The 25,440-nt window shown below is 37.1% G+C and overlaps 1 long non-coding RNA gene across 1 annotated transcript in view; it reads left to right on the top strand.

The window, feature by feature from the left end:
- Positions 1-389: 389 nt before the first annotated feature.
- LOC134739951 (uncharacterized) overlaps positions 390-25,440 on the top strand; it is a 47,701-nt gene continuing 22,650 nt past the window's right edge. Inside the window, exons 1-2 of the long non-coding RNA XR_010127113.1 lie at positions 390-649; positions 23,513-23,584. This is a non-coding gene — a long non-coding RNA (uncharacterized LOC134739951). The remainder of the gene's footprint in view (positions 650-23,512; positions 23,585-25,440) is intronic.

Below are 25,440 nucleotides of genomic sequence, written 5' to 3'. Positions count from 1 at the left end.
TTCTAACAGGTTTTTTTTTTTTGTGGAATCTTGAGAATTTTTTGTGTACCCATGTAATCTACTAATAGATATCATTTTACATCTTCCTTTCTGACTTGATTGCCTTTTATTTCTTTGTCTTGCTTATTTGCTCTAGCTAGGACTTCAAGAACTATGTTAAATAGAAGTGACAAGATTGGGCATTTTTGCCTTGTTCCTGATTTGAGAGGAAAATATTTCAGTTTTTAACTGTTGAGCAAGATGTTAGCTATGGGCTTGTCATATATGGCTCTGAGATAGCAAGATAAAAACTAGTCCTCTCAGGTAGGCTGCCAAAAGCCAGAAATTTGGTTGCTGGTTTTATTTCTTTTCCTCTCCAGGAGGAAGCGAGGAGTTAGAGGTTTTCTTCTACTCTTTATTTACTGAGCCAGAGGAAGGGACCATGGCCAGCGAGGGGTCCAAATGTTTGCCTTTGTTCTCAGCAGCTCTCAACTTGGCACCCTTTCCTGTCAGTGTTTATCTAGTCAGGACATAAACCAGTCCCTTGGGCAGCTCCTGAAAAAGTCTCAACATTGGACATATGTTTCAGTCTTCTCTTTCCATTCCAAGGGAGAAACTGAGATCTGGGAGTTTTCTCTCAATTGCATTGTACTGAGGAAGAGGGCCTATGGTAAGTGTTTGCCATGAATCTTCCTACTGGCATTGGTGCAGCTGGGTTTGTGTTTGCCTGGGATGCTGGAACCTTTTAGTTGGTTTCTGGATTTCTCACAAAGGGAAATGGTCTGTATTGTTGTTGAATTGGTTTCTCCTTAGAGGAAGGAGAGGCTGGGGCTCCCTATTCAATCATCTTGCTGATGTCCATTTAATTCTTCCAAAGATGTTTGTCTTGTAGCCCACTAAATTCCTATTCTAAGACTGCCAATTATTTTCTATGTTTACTAAACACTGTCATTCTAGAGTCTGTTTTCTTTAGCTTCCAGGGTGAATTTCCTCGCTTCTTATATTGCACAATTTGTCTTTCTTAGTTTCTGTTTCTGTTTTCTGATTCACTATCACAAATGATATCATTAAGAACCATCCTCAGAAAAGGAACATGAGAGGTAAATTCAAGATTTGAAAGCCTTAAAATATTTTATTTTGCTTTTACTCCTGATTAGTATCAGGCAGGGTTTAGAATTTTATATTCTAAATATGTTGCCCACTGAATTTTGAAATCTTTTTTTATTGTGTGATATCAACAAATGGTGCTGATAAGTCAAATTATAGATGGAAAATAATTCTAAATGAAGTTCTAGATTTATCTATTTGTTGCACTGAAATTTCATGTGTCTAGAAGTACTTCTTTTTACATATATTTTCTTATTTTCCTATGGACCTTCTCTTTAGCTTTGGGGCATCGACATTAAGTTATAGGTTAGTTATGAGTTGATTACTCATGACTCTATGAAAATTAAAATTTTAAGCAGAATATGCTTTCTAAATATTTGTCTATAATCTTCCAAACATCCTTTTTGTTATTCAATATTGGTAATCCAGAATAGATAGATTCATATATGTTCTATCACGTATAAGCAAGCATAAACTAAATACAAGAAATACTCTTGGAAATAAATAAAATAACCTAAGTGTCCTTTGATATAATCATTCAAGATTAAATCATTGTAGTCTATTATTCAATAATACTAAATTTACCATTCAGAAAAGGGAACAAAATTGCTCAGAAAAAAATTGAGCTCTTTGCCATCCTTATATGCAAAGAAGAGTTTTATGGTCCTTTAGTGCTTGTAAGAAACATTCGAAATTGTATTTTTAAGTTCCTAACAGGGAGCCATTGGTAAACTTATTTTTAGCTTGCAATTAGTAGAAGAAAATACCTCTTATAGCAAATATTACAGTGTAATCTGATTTTATCTCTTGCAGAGTTTAGTAAACAAATAAACCCCACAACAATGACAACACAACATAAAAAAGTTTGGCTTTAAGCAAAAATACATCTATATTATTATCCTACAACATGGTATTCATAACTTACATAATTTTGCTTCCATTTTTTCCCAAGATGATAGGTTATATGCTTTTACCACGCCTCAGCCACTTGGAAATAGACAGATAGTGCATAAAGATAAACTCAATGTTAATTCAAGAAGGAAAACAGGAATCTACTGAAATAATGAAAAGCATTCAAGATCTCAGAGAGAATGCTGGCAAAAAGCCCTATGATGGCATCTGCCTGACAAAAGTAAGTGAAGCCTCAGTAAGTGAGAGATGCAGAGAGCTGCCCTATATGACTCACCTTTCCACTAGGGATCTGAGCAACCCAAGGGAGAGCACTTTGTTTCTCTCAAACCCTGAAACTAACTTGAGGAGAGGCTTGGAGATGCCATGAGGGAAAGACAGTGGGAAAAGCTTCAGACATTTTCCTAGACCTGGGATTGAGAGGAGGACAACATTTTTAAACTGGTTGCATGATCTGGTCAGCCATTCTTTGGCAACCTGGCAGCATGGTCACACAGGCATTTGAGTCTCAGGCCAGACATTGGAGTGCCTGCTCTGGGGCCAGGTTGTGGCCTCCAGAGCCAGAACTTTGGAAAGCACCTCAACAGTAGGTGCTGGAATTGTGCTCTTCCTTGTGACAAGTCTAGGGTGGGGAGAGCTGCTACAGCTGCAGTTTATCCTAGGCAGTGAGACTTGCAGGTAGGTCCAGTTTGGTGACCTGGAACCAGTCTGTGGATGCCATTGCTGGGTGCCCCAGCCTGCTTCCCTGAAATCATGGTGAAATGGGGCCATCTCCACTCCACCCCCAGGCATATAGCCAGGCATTTAGAGTACCTGATTGCCTAGATCATCAGCATGAGCTGTTCCACCCTTCATGAACATAGATCAAGGTGCAGTGGGGCCCTCTCCACTCCGTGCCCAGGAAGATATCCAGGCATTTAGAGCACCCATTCACCTAGTTTAGCAGCCTGAGCTGCCCTGCCCTTCCTGGACCTAGATTGTGGTGCAGCAAGTCTTTCTTTGCTCCATGTGCATGTAAATTTCTAGGTATCTGGGGTACCACCTCACCTAACTGAGCAGCCCGAGACAAAATGCCTTTTTTGAGCAAAGATCTGGGTGCAGGGTGGTCCTCTATGCTGTAGACTGAGGCAGATCTTTAGGCATGGAGGGCAGCCACTTGCCTGGAACAGCAGCCTGTACTGCCCCACCCTTCCTGTGCAGAGATTCTGGTGAAAGGGGGCCCTCTCTGCTACACACCCAGGCATATCTCCAGGTATCTGGTGCACCCACTCTCATGGATTAAAAGTTGGGATGCCCCTCATCCCCAAGCGGAGAACTTGGGGCTTAGGTTTACCAGCTCCATGCCTAGGCACACCTCTGGGCACTTGGTAGCCACCCATTGGATTCTCCCTTAGTGCTGGTGCTTCTCCCTGCCATTGGAGAAGCACAGGGAGGCAGACTTACCTGCTAATCTTGGCCCCTGCTCCCCTAGAACTGAGCAAGGAGCTAAGACCACTGTGAACTCCACAAATAAGCCCATTGCCCGAGGTAACAGAGAGCTTCTCCTGGTAAACCAGGAAAAGTATATAGCCAGCCACATTGACTGAAGCCAGCTTCTTCCTATAAGTGCCATCTGCTAGCTTGTAGGTCAAACTGCACAGCCCAATACACAGGGCTATAGAAGCAAAGCCAAAAGACCCTACCCAGTATCTTCTAAGTTCACACCCTCTAGGGAGGGAAGAAAGGGAAAAGGAAAGAATAAGCAAATAATAATATTATATGGAAAGAAAGAAAAATAAAAATCTATCATGCCAAAAAATGCATACAAAAATTAGAAGTGCCAGCATCTCCAGATGAGACAGAATCTGCACAAGAATTCTGGCACCATGAAAAATCTGAATATTGTGTCACCACCAAAGGATCACACTTGCTCTCCAGCAGTGGTCCCTAAGGAATATGGAAACTCAGAACTGATAGACAAAGAATTCAAAGTATGGATTGCAATGAAGCTCAAAGAGATCCAAGACAAAGTTGAAAATCAACACAAAGAAACTTCTAAAGCCATCCAGGAAACAAAGAAGGAGATAAACATCCTAAAAAGCAATCAATTACAGTTTCTAGAATTAAAAAACTCACTTAAGGAATATCAAAATATACTTGAAAGCTTTATTAATAGATGGGGCCAAGCAGAGGAAAGAATTTCAGAGCTTGAAGACCACTCCTTTGAACTAACTCTGTCAGACAAAAATTTAAGAAAAGGAATTTTTAAAAGTGAAAAAAACTCTTCAAGAAATATGAGATTATATAAAGTTACCTAATCTATGAATTATTGGCATTTCAGAGAGAAAAGGAGTAAAAGTAAACAAGCTGGAAAACATATGGCAGTAATTCAAGAAAATTTTCCTCATCTTACTAGAGAGATTAACATCCAGATAAAAGAATTCCTGAGAAAATTGGCAAGATACTACCCAAAACAAACATCATTAAGAAATATAGTCAGCAGACTCTCCAAGGTCAATGCTAAAGAAAAAAATCTTACAGACAGAGATAAAAATCAAGTAACATACAAAGGGAACCCCATCAGTTTAACAGCAGACTTCTAAGCAGAAACCTCACAAGCTAGGACAGATTGGGAGCCTATTTTCAGCATTATTAAGGAAAAGAAATTCCAACCATGTGTTTCGTATCCTGCCAAACTAAGCTTCATAAGTGAAGGAGAAATAAAATCTTTTTCATACAATCATGTGCTAAGGGAATTTGTTACCACTAGATCAGCCTTATAAGAGATACTTGAGGGAATTCTAAACTTGGAAACAAAACCAAAAAATACCTGCTACCACAAAAACACACTTAAGTACCTAACCCACAGATCCTATAAAGCAACCACATAATAAAAACTGTAAATAAGCATCTAACAACTTAACAATGGGATCAAAACTTCACATATCAATATTAATCTTGAATGTAATTTTTTTTCTTTTATTATTATTATTATTATTATCATTATTATACTTTAGGTTTTATGGTACATGTGCGCAATGTGCAGGTAAGTTACATATGTATACATGTGCCATGCTGGTGCGCTGCACCCACCAACTTGTCATCTAGCATTAGGTATATCTCCCAATGCTATCCCTCCCCCCTCCCCCCACCCCGAATGTAAATGTTTTAAATGCCTTACTTAAAAGGCACAGACTGGCAAGTTAGATTAAAAAAAAGAAGACTCATCTAATTACTGTCTTCAGTAGACTACTCTCACATGTAATGATACCCACAGGCTCAAAGTAAAGCATTAGAGAAAGATCTACCATGCAAACAGAAAATAAACAAAGAGCAAGGTTTATGATTCCTATATAAGATAAAACAGACTTTAAACCAACTACAGTAAAAAAGACAAAGATGGGTGTTACATAATGATAAAGTATTCAATTCAACAAGAAGGCTTAACTATCCTAAATATATATGTACCCAACATTGGAGCATCCAGATTGATAAAATAAGTATTTCTAGACCTACAAAAAGGCTCAGACAGCTACAAAATAATAGTGGAGGGCTTCAACACCCCCATGACAGTATTAGTTAGATCATCAAGGCAGAAAACGATTTCTGGATTTAAATTGGACACTTAACAAATTGGTCCTAATAAACATCTAAAGAATACTGCAACCATCAACCACAGTATTATATTCTTCTAATTTGCACACAGAATAAACTCCAAGATCAAACACATGCTTGGTCATAAAGCAAATCTCAATAAATTCAAAAAAACTGAAATGATGCCAACCATACTCTTGGACCACAGTAGAATAAAATGGAAACCAATACTAAGAAGATCTCTCAAAATTATACAACTACCTAGAAGTTAAACAATTTGCTCCTGAATGGCTTTTGAGTAAACAACGAAATTAGGTCAGGAATTATCAAATTCATTAAAATAAATGAATAGGGAGACACAATGTACCAAAATCTCTGGGACGTAGCAAAAGCAGTATTAAGAGGAAAGCTTATACCACTAAATGCATACCTTAGAAAGTTAGAAAGATCTCAAATTAACAATTTAACATCACACCTAGAGGCAATAAAAGTACAAGAACAGACTAAACCCAAAGTTAGCAGAAGAAAAGAAATAATATTGGAGTAGAACTGAATGAAATTGAGATCCAAAAATCCATACAAGGAATTAACAAAACCAAAAGTTTGTTATTTGAAAGAATAAACAAGATCAGTAGACCAGTAGATAAATTAACAAAGGGAAAAAAGAGAAGATCCAAAAAAGCACAATCAAAAATGACAAAGATTACATTACCACCAATCTTATAAAAATTAAAAAAAAGACCCTCAAGATTATTATGAACATCTCTATGCACAGAAACTAGAAAACCTAGAGGAAGTGGATAAATTCCTGGAAACACACAATCTCCCAAGATTGGATGAGGAAAAAATGCAAACACTAAACAGAATGTGTTAGGCTGTTTTTGTATTGCTATAAAGAAATACCTGAGACTGTGTAATTTATAAAGAAAAGAGATTTAATTGGCTCATGGTTCTGCAGGCTTTACAGGAAGCATGGTGCTGGCATCTGCTCAGCTTCTGGGGAAGCCTCAAGAAGCTTACAGTCACAGCAGAAGGCAAATGGGAAGCAAGTATGTCAGATGGCCAGAGCGGGATCAAAAGAGACAGAGTGGGAGGTGCCACACACTTTTAAATTATCAGATCTTACGTGGATTCAGAACAATAGCTCACTTTTCACCAAGGGGATGGCCTAAGCCATTCATAAAAGATGTATCTCCATAATCCACACACCTCCCATCAGGCCCCACTTCCAACATTAGGGATTAGAACTCAACATGAAATTTAGGCTAGGACAAATATTTAAACTATATCACATACCAATATCAAGTTCGAAAATTGAAGTAGTAATAAAAAAATCCACCAATCAAAAACACCCTTCATCAAATAGATTCACATCCGAATTCTACCAGACGCACAAAGAAGAGCTGGTACAAATTCTACTGGAACTATTCCAAAAACTGAGGAGGAAGAACTCTTCCATAACTCATTCTACAAAGCTACCATCACCCTGATAACAAAACCCGGCAAAACACAACAAAAAAATAAAACTGCAGGCCAATATCCCTGATGAACATTGCCACAAAAATCCTAAACAAAATACTAGCCAATTGAATCCAACAACGCATTAAAAAGTTAATTCATCATGATCAAGTGGGCTACATTCCTGGGATACTAGGTTGATTCAATATTTGCAAATCAATAAATGTGATTCACCACATTAAAAACAAAAACCATATGATCATCTCAATACATATGGAAAAGGCTTTTGATAAAATCCAAAATCCCTTCATGATAAGAACCCACAAGAAACTAGGCATCAAAGGGATATAATAAGATAATAAGAGCCATCTTACTATCTTATTAAAATAATAAGAACCATCTATCACAAACCTACAGCCAACATCATACTGAATGGGCAAAAACTGGAGGGATTTCTCCTGAGAACTATAACAAGACAAAGATACCCACTCCTACCATTTCTATTTAACATGTACTGAAAGTGCAAGCCACAGTAATCACCCAGGAGAAAGAAACAAAATGCATCTGAATAGTAAAAGAATTCAAACGATTTCTCTTTGCAGACAATATGATTCTATGCATAGAAAACACCAAAGACTCCACCAAAAGGCTCCTGGAACTGATAAATGATTTCAGCAGTTTCAAGATACGAAATCAACTTACAAAAATTAGTAGCATTTCTATACACCAAAAACCAAGCTGAGAGCCAAATCAACAATGCAATCCCATTTACAATAGCCTCAAAATAATAAAATACCTAAAAATACAGTCAACCAAGGAGGCAAAAGAGATTTAAAAGGAGAACTACATGACACTGCTAAAAGGAATCATAGATAACAGAAACAAATGGAAAACCATTCAATAGTCATGTATAGGAAGAGTCAATATCATTAAAATGTTCATACTCTCCAAAGCAATCTAGAGATTCAACATTATTCCTACAAAACTATCAATGTTATTTTTCTTTAAGTAGAAAAAACTATTCTAAAATTCATATGGAACAAAAAATAGCCTCAATAGCCAAAGCAATCCTAAGCAAAAAGAAAAAAAAAAAAAAAACCAGAAGGCATCACATTACCTGACTTCAAACTATACTATATGCCTATGGTAACCAAAACAGCATGGTACTGGTATGAAAACATACATGTAGACCAATGAAAAAGAATAGAGAACTCAGAAGTAAAGCCACACACCTATGACCATCTGATCTCTGACATATTTGACAAAAATAAGCAATGGGAAAAGGACTCTCTTTTCAATAAAGAGTCCTGAGATAGTTGGCTAACCACATGCAGAAGTATGAAACGGGACCCTTACCTGTCACTATATACAAAAATTAACTTCAGATCGATTAGTTCATAAGACCTTGAACTATAAGAATCCTAGAAGAAAATCTAAACACCATTCTGGACATCGACCTTGGGAAAGAATGTATGACTAAGTTCTCAAAGTCTATTTCAACAAAACAAAAAATGGACAAGTGGTAGCTAATTAAACTAAGGAGCTTCTGCACAGCAAAATAAACTATCAACAGAGTAAACAGATAATTTACAGAATAGAAGAAAATATTCATAAGCTATGCATCCAACAAGGGTCTAATAACCAGAATCTATAAGGAACTTAAACAACTCAAACAAAAACCAAATAATCCCATTGAAAAATGAGAGAGATATGAACAGATACTCCTCAAAAGAAGACATGCAAACAGCCAACAAACATGAAAAAATGCCCCACATCACTAATCACCAGATAATTGCTAATCAAAACCATAAATGAGATTCCATCTCACACCAGTCAGAATGGTTATTAAAAAGGCAGAAAATAACAGGTGCTGGCAAGGGTGTGGAAAAGGAGGAATACTTATACACTGTTTATGAGAATGTAAATTAGTTCAACCACTGTGGAAACCAGTTTGGAGAGTTCTTTTTTTCCCAAGAAATAAGTTTGGAGATTTCTCAGAAAGCAGAACTACCATTCAAACCAGCAATCCCACAATTGAGTATATATCCAAAAGAAAACAGATTGTTTTACCAAAAAGACACATGCACTAGTATGTTCATCGCAGCACTATTCATAATAGCAAAGACATGAAATCAATCTAGGTGCCCATTAACAGTGGATTGGACAAAGAAAAGGTGATACATATATAACACTGAATACTATGCAGCCATAAAAAATAATAAAATCACGTTTGTAGTAACACGGATGCAGCTGGCGGCCATTATCCTAAGCAAATTAAAGTAGGAACAGAAAAACAAATACTGCACATTCTCATTTATAAGTTGGAGCTAAACGTTGGGTACTCAGGGACACAAAGATATAAATATTAGACACTGAAAATTGCTCAAGGCAGGAGGAAGAGAGGGGGACAAAGTTTGAAAAATGAACTTTTAAGTAGCATGCTCAGTATATGGGGGATGGAATGAATTGTCTTCCAAAACTCTGCATCACACAATATGCCCTTTTAACAAACTTGCACATGTACCCCCTGAATCTAAAATAAAAGTTGAAAAAAATTTGCTCCTAAGCGTATATGATTAAAAAAGAATAATTGATCATGTTAATTAATGTGGTCATCTAAGCAGCTGATTTACTTTATAAATGAAATTTATCACAATGTCAAGACAGAGTTATAGAGTGAGTTAGTCTTTGCCATAATCCAAAGTTAAAAAAAATTAATAAAAAAGCCACTTTTTCTCTACATGTATATCCCTAGACTGTATAGACTCCACAACTGTAGAATAGCTTCTAAAATACCTTTTACTATGTTTATACAATAGAATGCATACAATGATTACACAGTAATCTAGGGAATCTCAGCATTCCTTTCAGGCAAAATTCTTCTTAAATAAATTATATGACCCAACACTCCCAGAAAGCTGTGCTGATCTTGATCCCAATGACTAAAACTTCCTTGGTCAGAGTTGGAAATTTTACCCAAATTCGGTCAATCAAGTTTTCTCTATGAGAAATTTTAAACTGAGGTCTTTTACTTGCAATTATCAAATGTGCACTGAGCACTGGTGCTTGATAAAATATAGAGTGAATGCCTGGGTGAGTGCCACGGCAGCCAGGTGGGTAAAGAAATGCATGGAGGCGCATGCCTATAATCCCAGCTATTTGGGAGGCTAAGGTAGGAGAATCGCTCGAACCTGGGAGGTGGAGGTTGCAGTGAGCAACGATCACTCCTTTGCACTCCAGCCTGGGCAATAAGAGTGAAACTCCATCTCAAAAGAAAAAAAAAAAAAGAAATGTACAGAAAACACTGGTGATCAGAAAATATAAAGGGGAAAAAACGGGGTCTTTTCACCAACCCCCAGCCCATTGGAATCATGTATGCATATGCCCTTCCTGTAGTATCCTGCTAATATGTTGTACATTCCCATATAACAGGAAACATGGCCATGAGGGTATATCCTTCCATTGCCACTCATGGAAATTCTCCTCACTTTGACAAGAAGCTCCCATTCGCTAGTCATGCTGACCATTTTCTCACTCTTCTTCCTCAGAATCTGCTTTTTCAAATGACTCCCAAGCATTCAGAGAACTTAGTGGGGACTTCGTCTTCTCATAGACCTATTTTTTTTTTTTTTTAGATGGAGTTTCACTCTTGTCACACAGGCTGGAGTGCAGTGGCGCAATCTCGGCTCACTGCAACCTCTGCCTCCCAGGTTCAAGCAATTCTCCTGCCCTCAGCCTCCCGAGTAGCTGGGATTACAGGTGCCTACCACCACGCCCGGCCAATTTTTATATTTTTAGTAAAGACAGGGTTTCACCACGTTGCCAGGCTGGTCTCAAACTCCTGACCTCAGATGATCCACCTGCCTCAGCCTCCCAAAGTGCTGGGATTATAGGCATGAGCCACCATGCCCAGCCCTCATTGACCTATTTTTTTTTTTTTTTTCCACAGCTCTATTCCTAGCTTTCACTAGTGAGGCCTGGGTTAAGTAGCCAGTTCACTTTTGAGTAGGAGACTGTTTGGATGCGTAACATTGGTAGGACCCAACTTCTCTCTGCCCACAGACTGGAAATGATTCCCAGTTGGAGTGGTAAGATATAGAGAGGTTGTATAGAAGGAGAAAGGTCAATGGGCCTGAGATAAGATGACTAGACCAGAAGACAGAAGCCAAGTTAAAATCTAGAAAAATCCACCTCTACTCTAGCACTCACTAGAGCAAGATTCATGATTCAACAGCATCTAGGAGCATATGAACCATAGACTGTGTAGTTTCTATTGAGTGGACAACTTACATTATCTTCACTGAGGTGCCATTAGCTATTCTTATCCAGTCAGTTCTGTTCCCTCAGTCTATTCTCAACACAGCAGCCACTGTGATCCTTTTGGATTATGTCATTCTTCTGCCCAAACCATCCTGTGACTTCCCATTACACTTAGAATAAATCCAAAGTCTTTTATTATCTTCTCTGACCTCATCTTCAACTACTCTTCTGCTCATTTATCTCTCCAGCTACCTTGGTCAGCTTACTGTTCTACGTACCCTCTTCCCTCAGGCTTTGCGCAAGCTGGTCCCTTTTCCTGGAAGACTTTTCTATCATGTCTTACTGTGATTTACTCCTTCATTATGTTCAGGTCATTATTCAAATGTCACATTCTCATTTAAGACTTCTTAGCCACCTTGTCTAAAATTTCAAACTCCACCCATATACACACGTTTTGATCTCCTATTTTAAAACTTTTAAATTTCATACTTCTTTATGCTGTTTATTTTCTCTCTCCTCTAATAGAATGTAAGTCTCATGAAAACAACTATTTTTGTCCACTTTATTTACTATATGTACTCAGCTCCTATAAGTAGGAACAGCTATATAATTTATGGGGCACAGTGCAAGATGAAAATGCAGGGAACCATGTTCAAAATTATTAAGAATTTCAAGACAGTAGCAGCTCAGCATTAAATTAAATGCAGAGGTGGAAAGTTCATGAAACTCGCCCTGTCTAGAACCCCTCGGAGAGAAGCAACCCATTTCACATTGATTATCCAGCAGACAAGACTGTATTCCATTGTCTTTCAACTGAGCCTCTGAGGAAAGTACCCAAGCTGCCAACAGCCCAAGATTCTCATAAGTCCCTTTGATAGAGGGCAGGACAGTGACTGTCCAGAGATGTGGCAGTAGAATAAGGAGCCTCCTACACAACCTCCTCACATTTTTAAGGGCAGAAAAATCATCAGGCAATTCCTTCCACTTGCAAAACTAATAATAGATACAAAAAAGAAAGTCTCCCTTACATTGTAAAAGACAACCAAAAGGGTGTTAGGTGAAATAATTTCTGTAAGAAATAGAAATTATTTGTATGTCTTCAAAATTTTATAACAGAACTAAAGTGCCTTTAAAGATACTAAATTATTTTTAAAAATTAAGAACAAATAGAATTAAAATATCTACATTAAGCAAACCATATTTATACATTTTTATAATATAACATGGCATAAAATTATGCATCCTTTGTAACAGAACAGCATTTCTATGTCTTTTCTCATGCAGTTACTACATAGTAAGAATATTTCTGAGTCAGATCTTCATTTTCAGCACAGCATCAAATATATTCCAATATTTTGTCTAACTTCCAGGATATTCCAAAATTCTCATTTTTCAAAAGTAAATTGTAGCAAAGAGAATAACACAAATTTAATGTTTTAATGCTTAGAAATGGCAGTTTCCAAAATATGTAATTATTTCTTCTTAAAAAGTTCACCTCACAATTTTTAGGGTGAGTTTATAGTTGCCATTAATCACATTCACTTAGAATAATTCTGGTTTTCTTTATTGTTTTATTTGAGAACAATTAGTTTTTTTTTAATTCAAAATTTCCCTTTGACAGCCACATAGCCACATGTGGTATAAACCTCTAACAGCAATACATAGAATAAGATCCCCAGAACAAGTTGGATGCACAAACTTAAGTCCTCAAATAAAGATATAAAAATTATAAATCAGTACATTGTTGTGTTACTTTGTTCTTAAGCTGCAGAATCCTCAGGAGACTTACAATCACGGTGGAAGGCACCTCTTCACAGGGTGGCAGGAGAAAGAATGAGTGCTGAACAAAGGGGGCAGCCCCTTATAAAACCATCAGAGCTCATGAGAACTCACTCACTATCATGAGAACAGCATGAGGGAAACTGCCCCCATGATTCATTATCTGCACCTGGTCAGATAATGACACACGGGAATTATTACAATTCAAAGTGAGATTTGGGTGGGGACACAGAACCAAACCATATCAACTGTGTATTTTGAAAACATTGCCTGTGCACCAATGTATAATTTTTAGCCATCCATAATTCATTCTGTGGGTGATGTCTCATCAGACCCTTTGATTCACTTAAGACGTATGAAACGAAAACATCAATACATAAATATGTTTGATATTTTCTTCTATATTAAGGGTTTCTAAGACAAAAATAGAATTGTTCCCCACATAACATTTATTAACATCTCAAAGAACACTAGTATTCCCTGAAACACAGTTTTGGAAATGCTGGCCTGGAGTAAAGCCCAAACCGATAGCACAGTGTTATGTAAAAGGAATAGAATTTAGAATTAGGCAGACCTTTGGGTTGAGATGGGTTCTGTCATTTAGTTTGCTGGAATATTGTGAACTTTATTGAAAAAACAAAAAGTAGCAGTACTTAGCTTTACATGGTGGGGACAAAATAGTTGCTTAATAAATATTAGCATGTTCTCTTCCATTCCCCACCTTACTGTTTCCTCTTTGGGGGCTGTGTCAATTGGATTCTTAGTTACAAGTGAAAGAAAATACAACTCAACTCAGGCAAAAAGGGGAATTTATTGGCTCACATAAAATGACAAGACTGGATTTAGGGCCCAGAAAATATAATTAGGAGTTGGTTTCTCTCCATCTCTTTACTATACCTTCTGTCATACTGGCTTCAGTTTAAAGTGCCACGTGATAGCAAGGGGTTGCTTGGAGCTCCAGCGCCAGTATTCTCCAGGCTTCAGGCCTAACAGAAAAAAGTGAATACCTCATCCCTGGAAATTTACCAAATAAGTTCTGCTTTAGTTCTGATTAAGTCACATGCCCATGTCTTGACCAACTACGACGGCTGAAGGCATGAAGAGTAGTGGTTGGTCCAAGATCCTGTGCTCCCCTCAGGAATGCTGAGAGTGTGAGTGTGTATGTATGTGTCTTTGTACATGTGTGTACAAGATGTGTGCCAGGTTCTACAAAGCCAAAGGGACCAGAAGTGGGGAAGGAGCTAATTCCCCAAACGGAATGGGGTTCAGGTTAATGTTCCCTGAAAGAAGGTTAATAGACACTGGACAGTAAAAACAGCTGATGGCCACTACAGCTCCCCTCTCATCAACCCAGAATCGCACATGCTACAAGCAGAAATCTGTCCTACCCACTAGAAATAATGATATTCCTAAAATACTCTGCCTCATTGCCCCAGAATCTCCCAGAGATCATATCCTATCAATTAATGTTACTTAAAATCTCTTTACTTTTTCTACTAGAGTTTTTATCCTTTAGACTCCTTTCGCTTATTTCTTGACATACCCTAACATGTTCCTTTACCAAATCTTCACTCCCATCTAGTAATTGTCTTCTTTCTGAGCCCCCAAAGCTTTCTGGACATCCTAGCACAGATCACATTGTCCTATATTGGTTGCCTGGCTTCTTGTGTGTCTCTCCTCAACCTGTGTTCGATTCACTCTGGTCCTTATTGTCTAGTATAAAAACTACCACACGGCTGGGCACGATGGCTCGTGCCTGTAATCCCAGCACTTTAGGAGGCTGAGGCGCGTGGATCATGAGGTCAGGAGATAGAGACCTTCCTGGCTAACACGGTGAAAACCTGTCTCTACTAAAAATACAAAAAAATTAGCTGGGCATGGAGGCACGTACCTGTGCCTGTAGTCCCAACTACTTGGCAGGCTGAGGCAGGAGAAACGCTTGAACCCAGGAGGCGGAGGCTGGAGTGAGCCGAGATCACGCCACTGTCCTCCAGCCTGGGTGACAGAGCGAGACTTCGTCTCAAAAAAAACCCAAAAAACCAAAACCAAAACAAAAAAAACAAAAAACTACCACACAAGAGACACTTAATGGAGGTTTGCCAAAGGCGTAAATAAATGAATCAAATACCAGTGAATGGATCCACAAGTATCACAGGAAGAAACCTCCAAAATGTGACTCTCTTGATTTATGCCATAGACAATTAATTTCAGTTACAGTGTTAGATAAATATTATTAGTAAAGGTACATATTTCAGTCCATTTTATACTCCAGATTGTTTATCCTGGAATACAAATAGCTACATTGGCCTTACAGAGTTGAAGTGAGTCAGTCTGTTTGTTTTTGTCTCTTTGTCTGTTTCTCTCTCTCTCCCTGCTCCTTCTTTCTCAGACATAGACACAGACAACACCCCTACACACATATAAAACTAAATTTCCATAGAAACATGATAATTCAAACATGACATAATTTTTTTTGTCATTTTGACAGCTTTTATTTTACATGGGTTTTCATATATAATCCCAAATGGTGAGCTACTTTGAGAAGGCAGTGGCCACATTTTTACTACAGCAAAATCTCCAGATTCAGCAATTTTTCTGACAATTTGTTTGACTACAAAGTATCTAGCTGGCTTCAGAGGGAGGAAAAAATCATCTAGAGTTTTCAACAGAAGGAACTTCAAAGGTAGATGAAGCCAGTGCATTTCAAGGGAAAAAAAAAAAAAAAAGTAGATTAGCCAACGGTGAAATTTCTACAGTCCCAGGAAGATTTCTCCTTCCTTGAATTTTGCTGAAGCAGGATTTTCATCAATTATTCCCATGAAAATTTAAAAGTGCTGTGAGTAGATACTTCCAACTCTTAAAGGCAAATGTTCTTTTTTAAATATAATTTTAGGACCTATTTTTAAAGAATACACAAGCCACGCATGAGTGCAATTTTACCATAAAATATGTAAAAACCTACATAAATATATAGAATTTTAAAAACTCTGATTGGTCTATCCTTTTCCTTCTACATTAGTAATTGCTTCTAATTCTTATCTCTTTCCAGACACTTTTAAAAATTCTCATATATTATTCTACGTAAAGTCTCCCCAGTTTCTTTTTGGTGAATTTCTGCTTTCCACTATTGATCATGTTGGCTAGAGACCAATTCCTACTGCCTGCCTCCACCATATAATCTATGCCTTCCTACAAGCCCCTCATACCATGCTCCCAAGACTCTGTACTGTACGTGACAGAAACAAGAAATCTAGAAATTTTGAAGGCCAGAATCCTCACAGTAGCAGCAGTAACAGAGGTGATGACAGCAACAGCAGCTGTGGCAACATACTGACCAGGCTATTCCTGCCTAAGTGTGTTGCAATGTTTCCTGCTTCCTGAATTCCTTCTGAGCTTCCTTTTTTCCTGGTGTTCCCAGTCGTCCTCTTCCTGCTGTCATTGATTCTGGGAGATGCATCCTTCCAATATCAGGTAGACTAAAATTCCATAAAGCCCATTGTGCCTGTTATTAAAATTGTAGAACAACTTTCTTTCCATTATTTTCTGAGTATTTTTTTTCATCTATTTAACTCACATTTTCTCAATATATTCCACATGGCCCTTTCATAATTATATACTATTCAGTTACATTCTATTGATTTTTTAAAAAGCAAATCTTAGAATTTCTCTTTGTAAAAATTCCTTTGATCCGAGTAATTACATTTGTTTATTTTCTATTTCCTGCATTTTCCTCCTTATTTATATAGACTCTGATAACTCAAGTGAGCATGTTAAACACTTAAGCACTAAAAAAATACGTAATAAAGTCAACAAGTGTTGACCAATTGTCTATCTCCTTCAGAAAAATCTGAGGATATTAGAATGCTTTAATTTCAATCTCCTTTGAAATATCTGAATTTTCTGACCTTTTCTTCTGTTTTTAAAAATACCCAAATAGTGTTATATTTTTATAAGTCAGTGCACCAACATAATAAAGGGCATTTATGAAAACCCTGCAGCTAACATAATGAAAGATTCAATGATGAAAGACTGAAAGCTTTCTTCCTAAGATCAAGAACAAGATAAGGATGGCTTCTTGAACACTGCTATTCAACATTGCACTGCAAGTTCTAGCCAGAGCAATTTGACAAGAAAAAGAAGTAAATGGCATCCAAATCTTTTTAAAAAAGAAGTAAAACTATTTCTATTTACAGATAGCATAATCCTATAAAAGGAATATCCCAAATAATCCACCAGAAAGTTACTAGAGCTAATAAACAAATGCAGGAAAGTTATAGGGTACAAGATCAACAGACAAAAATCAGTTGTATTTTTATATACTTGCAATAAGCATTCAACAAAGAAAACAAAAAAAATCTATTTACAGTAGTATCTAAAAGAATAAAATACTAGGGAATAAGTGTAGCTAAGGAGGTGAAAGACTTGTACAACAAAAACCATAACACATTGCTGAAATAAATTAAAGAAGACCTAAAATAATGGAAAGATATCCTGTGTCCATGAACTGAAAGACTTAATGTTGTTAAGATGTTAATATCTATCTCAAGTGACTACAAATTTAGGGCAATCTTTATTGAAATTGCAATAGCCTTTTTTGCAGAAATGGAAAAATTGACTCTCAAATTCATATGGAATTGCAAGGAGCCCTCGATAGCAAAAACAATATTAAAAAATGAAAAACAAAGTTGGAGAACTCACACTTCCCAATTTTAAAACTTACTACAAAGTTATAGTAATCAAAGCAGTGTGATACTGGCATAAGAACAGACACGTAAAACAATGGAATAGAATTGAGAGTCCAGCGCAAAGACATAAGAATGAGACATTGGACTTTGGGGACTTATGGGGAAAGAGTGGGAGGCGGGTGAGAGATAAAAGACTACATGTTGGATACAGTGTACACTGCCTGGGTGATGGGTGCACCAAAATCTTAGAAATCTTCATTAAAGAACTTATCCATATAGTAAACACCACCTGCTCCCTAAAAACCTATTGAAATAAAAAATAAATTTAGAAAAAAGAATTGAAAGTCCAGGAATCAATCTGCAAATCTGTGGCCCATTGATATTTGACAAAGTTGCCATATCCATTCAAAGGAGAAAGAATAGTCTTCAACTAATGGTGCCGGTACAACAACCTGAATGCAAGGGCTAAAAATTGTAACTCCTAGAAGAAATTATAGGGGAAATCATGACCTTAGATTTGGCGGTGGAATCATAGATACAGTTGCTGATTTGAACTCTGCTATTGTTTTGGGTTTTTTTTTTTTTTTTTCTCTTGGTAAGTAATTTCCTCTTTGTTCCTGACTTTGATGTCCTGTAGTTGTTGTTGTTTTTAGAGGAAGATCTCTTATTATAGCCATTAGCTCACTGGAGAAATGGAAAATTTGCTAAAGTTGGGAATCATTTAAAACAACAATTAGGCCTGACTTGGTGGCTCACACCTCTAATCCCAGCACTTTGGGAGGCCGAGGCCAGTGGATTGCCTGAGGTCAGGAGTTCAAGACCAGCCTGGCCAACATGGTGAAACCCTGTCTCTACTAAAAATACAAAAAGTTAGCCGAACATGGTGGTGCATGCCTATAATCTCAGCTACTTGGGAGGCTGAGGCACGAGAATCACTTGAACCCGTGAGGCAGAGGTTGCAGTGAGTGGAGATCGCACCATTGCACTCCAGCTATCTTAAGCATTTAATTTATACTGTTAGGAAATGTTTTAAAATAGACAAGTCGTTTCCTTTGAGACAGACCTACTGGTCTTATTTTTATCTTATCTTTCCTTCATGAACGACACGCATTATGCATCATTATGCATTCTCTACAATTTCCAATTCCAGTGTCTCTACAGTGAATGCAAGAACCTAAAAGACATTATAGGAAGCAGTTGTGTTCACCATATTCCAGATATTTATGACTTCTGACTTCCTTCCAAAACCTAATTTTATAGCTGCTTTATTTAAGTGGCATACCTTTATGGAATTCTCCTAAAATATTCAATTTAGTTTTTCTTGACACAATTTTTTCTTTTATGTTGATATTTTATTGGTCTGGATAATAAAAATAACATGTGCAACTCTCCTTAACAGTTACAGACAAAACAGAACTGAATTTTTAAAAATAGAATTCAATGCTGGGTGCGGTGGCTCACGCCTGTAATCCCAGCACTTCGGGAGGCCGAGGTGAGCGGATCACAAGGTCAGGAGATCGAGACCATCCTGGCTAACATGGTGAAACCCCGCCTCTACTAAAAATACAACAACAAAAAAAAATTAGCTGGGCATGGTGGGGGGTGCCTGTAGTCCCAGCTACTCAGGAGGCTGAGGCAGGAGAATGGCATGAACCCGGGAGCTGGAGGTTGCAGTGAGCCAAGATTGTGCCACTGCACCCTAGCCCCCAGCCTGGGCAACAGAGTGAGACTCCGTCTCAAAAAAATAAATAAATAAAATTAAATAAATAAATAAAAATAGAATTCAACTGGTAGGAGCAAGAGTGCGCTGATGTACTATATAGTGACTTCCTAGTTGTAAGTGTGGAGTACACTATAAGAACTGGCAAGAGAGAATGGAGAAAACCCACTGATTGGCTGAGTCAGTGAGTAAGTCAGAAGAACTCACTCAGTGAGGAAGACTTCTGCTCTATTTCTCTTACTCAGAACTCAATCTGAATAATCATGTCTTTTTCAGTTCTGGATATTTGCTGCTATTTTTTCCAAAGATATTTCTTCCCTCTCTATTCTCACACACACAAACTTAGATGAATGCTTAATATTTTCATTTTATTGTCCACATCACTTAACTGTTTTTCCTGTGTCCAACCTCTTATTGCTCTTGGTTGCATTTTAGGGCTTTTTCTGAGACCTGTCTCCCCATTTTCTCACCCCCTGTTTAGCTGTGTCTGGCTATCATTTAAGCAGTCCATTGCATTTTCTATTTTAATTTTTTGTTTTGTTTTTTTTTGTTTTGTTTTGTTTTTTTTCTTTTTATTATTATTATTATTATTATACTTTAGGCTCTATGGTACATGTGCGCAACGTGCAGGTAAGTTACATATGTATACATGTGCCATGCTGGTGCGCTGCACCCACCAACTCATCATCTAGCATTAGGTATATCTCCCAATGCTATCCCTCCCCCCTCCCCCCACCCCACAACAGTCCCCGAAGTGTGATGTTCCCCTTCCTGTGTCCATGTGTTCTCATTGTTCAATTCCCACCTATGAGTGAGAATATGCGGTGTTTGGTTTTTTGTTCTTGCGATAGTTTACTGAGAATGATGATTTCCAGTTTCATCCATGTCCCTACAAAGGACGTGAACTCATCATTTTTGATGGCTGCATAGTATTCCATGGTGTATATGTGCCACATTTTCTTAATCCAGTCTATCATTGTTGGACATTTGGGTTGGTTCCAAGTCTTTGCTATTGTGAATAATGCTGCAATAAACATACGTGTGCATGTGTCTTTATAGCAGCATGATTTATAGTCCTTTGGGTATATACCCAGTAATGGGATGGCTGGGTCAAATGGAATTTCTAGTTCTAGATCCCTGAGGAATTGCCACACTGACTTCCACAAGGGTTGAACTAGTTTACAGTCCCACCAACAGTGTAAAAGTGTTCCTGTTTCTCCACATCCTCTCCAGCACCTGTTGTTTTCTGACTTTTTAATGATTGCCATTCTAACTGGTGTGAGATGGTATCTCATTGTGGTTTTGATTTGCATTTCTCTGATGGCCAGTGATGGTGAGCATTTTTTCATGTGTTTTTTGGCTGCATAAATGTCTTCTTTTGAGAAGTGTCTGTTCATGTCCTTTGCCCACTTTTTGATGGGGTTGTTTGTTTTTTTCTTGTAAATTTGTTGGAGTTCATTGTAGATTCTGGATATTAGCCCTTTGTCAGATGAGTAGGTTGCGAAAATTTTCTCCCATTTTGTAGGTTGCCTGTTCACTCTGATGGTAGTTTCCTTTGCTGTGCAGAAGCTCTTTAGTTTAATTAGATCCCATTTGTCAATTTTGGCTTTTGTTGCCTTTGCTTTTGGTGTTTTAGACATGAAGTCCTTGCCCATGCCTATGTCCTGAATGGTATTGCCTAGGTTTTCTTCTAGGGTTTTTATGGTTTTAGGTCTAACATTTAAGTCTTTAATCCGTCTTGAATTGATTTTTGTATAAGGTGTAAGGAAGGGATCCAGTTTCAGCCTTCTACATATGGCTAGCCAGTTTTCCCAGCACCATTTATTAAATAGGGAATCCTTTCCCCATTTCTTGTTTTTGTCAGGTTTGTCAAAGATCAGATAGTTGTAGATATGTGGCATTATTTCTGATGGCTCTGTTCTGTTCCATTGATCTATATCTCTGTTTTGGTACCAGTACCATGCTGTTTTGGTTACTGTAGCCTTGTAGTATAGTTTGAAGTCAGGTAGCGTGATGCCTCCAGCTTTGTTCTTTTGGCTTAGGATTGACTTGGCGATGCGGGCTCTTTTTTGGTTCCATATGAACTTTAAAGTAGTTTTTTCCAATTCTGTGAAGAAAGTCATTGGTAACTTGATGGGGATGGCATTGAATCTGTAAATTACCTTGGGAAGGATGGCCATTTTCATGATATTGATTCTTCCTACCCATGAGCATGGAATGTTCTTCCATTTGTTTGTATCCTCTTTTATTTCATTGAGCAGTGGTTTGTAGTTCTCCTTGAAGAGGTATTTTAATTTTATATATATATTTTCTTTTACTTTCAGATGTTCTACCTTATTTCTTTCAAGTCTGTCTAGTATTTTTTTGTGGTATCATATTCTTTTGTTAAGATTTCTATTCCCTCTTATATATCTTCAATGATTTAAAAAAAGAATTTCTTTTAAATTGTTTAGTTTTCTCCTGGTTTTGAGACTACCATAATTTTGTTGCATCTGCTAACTCATCTCAGCCTGGGTTGTTTTCATAAATGATTTAGGTAAAAGTCTCTGGAGCCAGACTGGTTAGATTTTTAACCTGGTCATGAAATTCTATACAACTGTTATAATTTAGTGGAAAAGGTATCTCTCGGCTTCATTTTTATTTCTCCTCCAAAATAAGAGATATAGTTGGTTATATGGCTATAAATTTTATAAGAAAAAAGGCAAATTTATGAATTAAGGGTAAGTGAAACTTGAAAACACTTTTAGGTTTTTAAATCCTGCCTCCACCACTTAAAATACAGATGGCTAATGCTGTAGATTTTGCCTCCAAGCCCTTACATTAGAGTTTTTTTCTGTTCTTTTCTTTCTTTCTTTCTTTTTCTGACTACACTGAAAAGACAGAGTTCTTTGGATACTTTGAAAGGACAAAATGGATAGAGTTTTTCTTATCCACTTTTCCTAGGGTTCCCCTTTTCAGTTGGAAGTGTTATATCAGAATCTTTGTTCCAGCCCATGGTCTCATTTAACCAGAAGTTAAGTCTTCTGTGCATTAGAGGGAATAAAAACCTCAGTGCTCCCAGATCAAAATTCACATGATCTATTATCCACTTTTCAGGCTGGATTTTCAGTTCTTTTTTTAATTTTGGAAACTGAGGCTATCTTATTTCACTTACGTGCATGCATATGTCTGTGTGTTTGTGTATGTCTTTCTTTTTGAACTTGATTATTACGTATTTGTTATTTTGTACTAGCATGGTTTTTTATCATGTTTTTCTGAGGGATTTGAGAGGTTAAGGGGACATCCACATTTGTTCCACATGGGGCTAAAAATCACCTTAGAATAGATTTCTAAAAGTAAAATTTCTAGGTCAAAAAGCCTATGCTTTTACAATTCACAATTTTGAGGTGCCTTTAAATTTATCTCCCCCAAAAGATGAGTCATTACTCCTGCCTTCTCATGGTGTCTGAGGGTGCCTACTGCCTCATACTTTTGGCTATACCATATACTACAATCTGCGGAGAAAAATTATCCTGTGGTTTCTAATTTTACTTTTGCTTACTACTAATGACTTTGGGAAACTGCATCTATATTTGCATTAATGTTTATTCTGTGATTGCCCATTCACACACTTTTTAAAAGGCCAATATCCTTTTTAATCTTCTAATTTATGTACCTCAATGAATGAGCAATAAATAATAATTAATGATGTCACGATATCTATCTCACTCTATAGCATATGCTTAATGAGAGGTAAGCAGCCCCATTTCCATTGTATAAGGATGACTATATGTTAGAGATAGAAGTTAAGTAATTTGAAAATTATGTCTAAGGTCACACAATTATGAAACCGAAAAATCAATTTTTGAATCAAATCACCCAGGAGTATGGTACCTGTGTTCTAAAAACACTACACTGTGTAGTGAAGCCACCCTTAAAGCTCATCCCAAAATAATGTCTAAAGAAACATACATATAAGATACAGCTTTAAACAATAAACGACAATTCTGAGTTAGCGCTAAATACTCATAGTGGAATGTCAATATCATCCCCCCCTCCACAGAGAATTTTACTATCTGAGAAGCTGGTGGAGCCTAAAGACCTGAGGATTTCTTCCTAGCTGCAGCAGAACACGGTAAACTAAGGGAGTTTGATTTGCATTCCTCAGTGTTATTTAATGAAAAGTTTGGATTAATTGGTTACTATCTCCCAAGAGACTCCCTAAATGAAAAGTCTACTGGTTGTCCATATGTTTTCTAGCAATAATGATTACCAGCCATACCTTATGTCCTCTGAGGCTCTGAAGACTATGCCTTGGTTAGTATGAGAATTTTGGCAGAGTAAGGTACTAAACTGTCTAAATAAGTGAACTACAGGGATGACTTGTACTGACAGCTAAGAAAAGCCTCTTTGCTCACCATTCCCTTCTCCAGAATATTTCATTAATTTTTTCGATAAATATTTATTGAAGCCAGAACACAAAGTGGATATAAAAAGACCATACCAGGTGGCAGGTTACGGCAGTTTAAAAGGACGGATGAAAGGGGGTCCCTTGGTGCTTGGAGCAGCATCCGTTGTCATAATTAGCAAAATGTTAGCTTGAGAGCTCAAAATTTAAATAGAAAATGATCTTTCTTACGATGACCCCTGCCCCTATCTTTTGAAGGTACTCTTTGAGTCTGACCACTGCCAGGCATTAGTTACACCAATTGTCTCAACCTTTTCAACTGAACAATCTTTTCACTACAAGGAATTCACAACATGCTTTTCAGGTGTGGAAAGAAAATTCATTCTCAACCTGTAAAAACCTGGCAGATGGCACACTAATTTGTATATACATACATGCATACGGGATATATTCCTGGAGAATGAATCAGATTCATGTTACACCTATTTAAATGTTTCATTATATTTAATTTTAATTCATTTATTCATAGCTTTAACCTCTGTAAGGACATGCATTATTTAAATTAATAGACAGGTAAACTGCATCAACAAAACTGTAGCATTTAATGTTGAAGATAACTGACATGCATGAAGTCATTGTATTAAAATATTGGTTTTTCTATTGTTTTGCACAGATGGAGCTAGTAATTAATATTAAGCTATTTTTTTTCATCAGGGGATTCCCTGTTAACAAAATTCACCTAGTATACAATAAATTGCCACATTATACCATCTGAATAGGTGATGAATTGTTTATAAACTTTTTAATACTAATAAATTTTTCTCAGGTACAAAATATGTAATACTCCTACTGGCCAATATATTATTGAAATTAATAAATTTAATAAGTTGGACAATATGGTCTACTCTGAAAAAAAATTCTTAACTGCATATTTGATCATAGATGTACAGAAAATATGTTTCATGCCATCTGGATTCTGAGAACAACATCAATTTCAAGATATAGAAGTTATTTGAATAATTAAAGGTAGCCAGGAGCAACACAGCCTACCACTTCAAAAAGGGCCTTCTGAAGGGAAGTATTTTTCCTGAGTGGCCAATAGATACATTCTTGGCCATACCAGAAATGTCAGGGAACCTAAGCAGCATGGTTGCATATAAGCAGGAAAGTTTAAAAAGAGTTTAAAATGCTCTCTTTATAATCAAGGGCTCTATTTAGCATAAATCCTCAATAAGCTCACTTATCACATGATGAGGAAGGACAGTTCTATCACTTCCATCTGAGTAAGTCATTCAGCAGGACACTCAAATTGAGGCCTTGGGAACATATCTGAATTTTACTAGCACCTCCTACAGAGGGCATCAAAAGTGGAAAATTGATGTTAATAAATCTCTCCTTATGCCTCTTTCAGAGGGATCAAAATATAACAAGCTAGTTTCATTTCTAAAGGATTTAAAATTATCATTCCTTATTTTTAAAGTGCCATGAAAATGCTGTTGAAATTACATTCAATTCTCAAACAGTAATTTACTGACCAAAGAATGATCTATTAGGAAACAATATTTTCAAAGTAAGGAGACACT

This window comes from Pongo pygmaeus, chromosome 7 (genome assembly GCF_028885625.2).
Source record: "Pongo pygmaeus isolate AG05252 chromosome 7, NHGRI_mPonPyg2-v2.0_pri, whole genome shotgun sequence".
NCBI classification, from domain to species: Eukaryota; Metazoa; Chordata; class Mammalia; order Primates; family Hominidae; genus Pongo; species Pongo pygmaeus.
The sequence above is the reverse complement of the archived record's forward strand: the minus strand, read 5'-3'. Positions and strand labels throughout refer to the sequence as shown.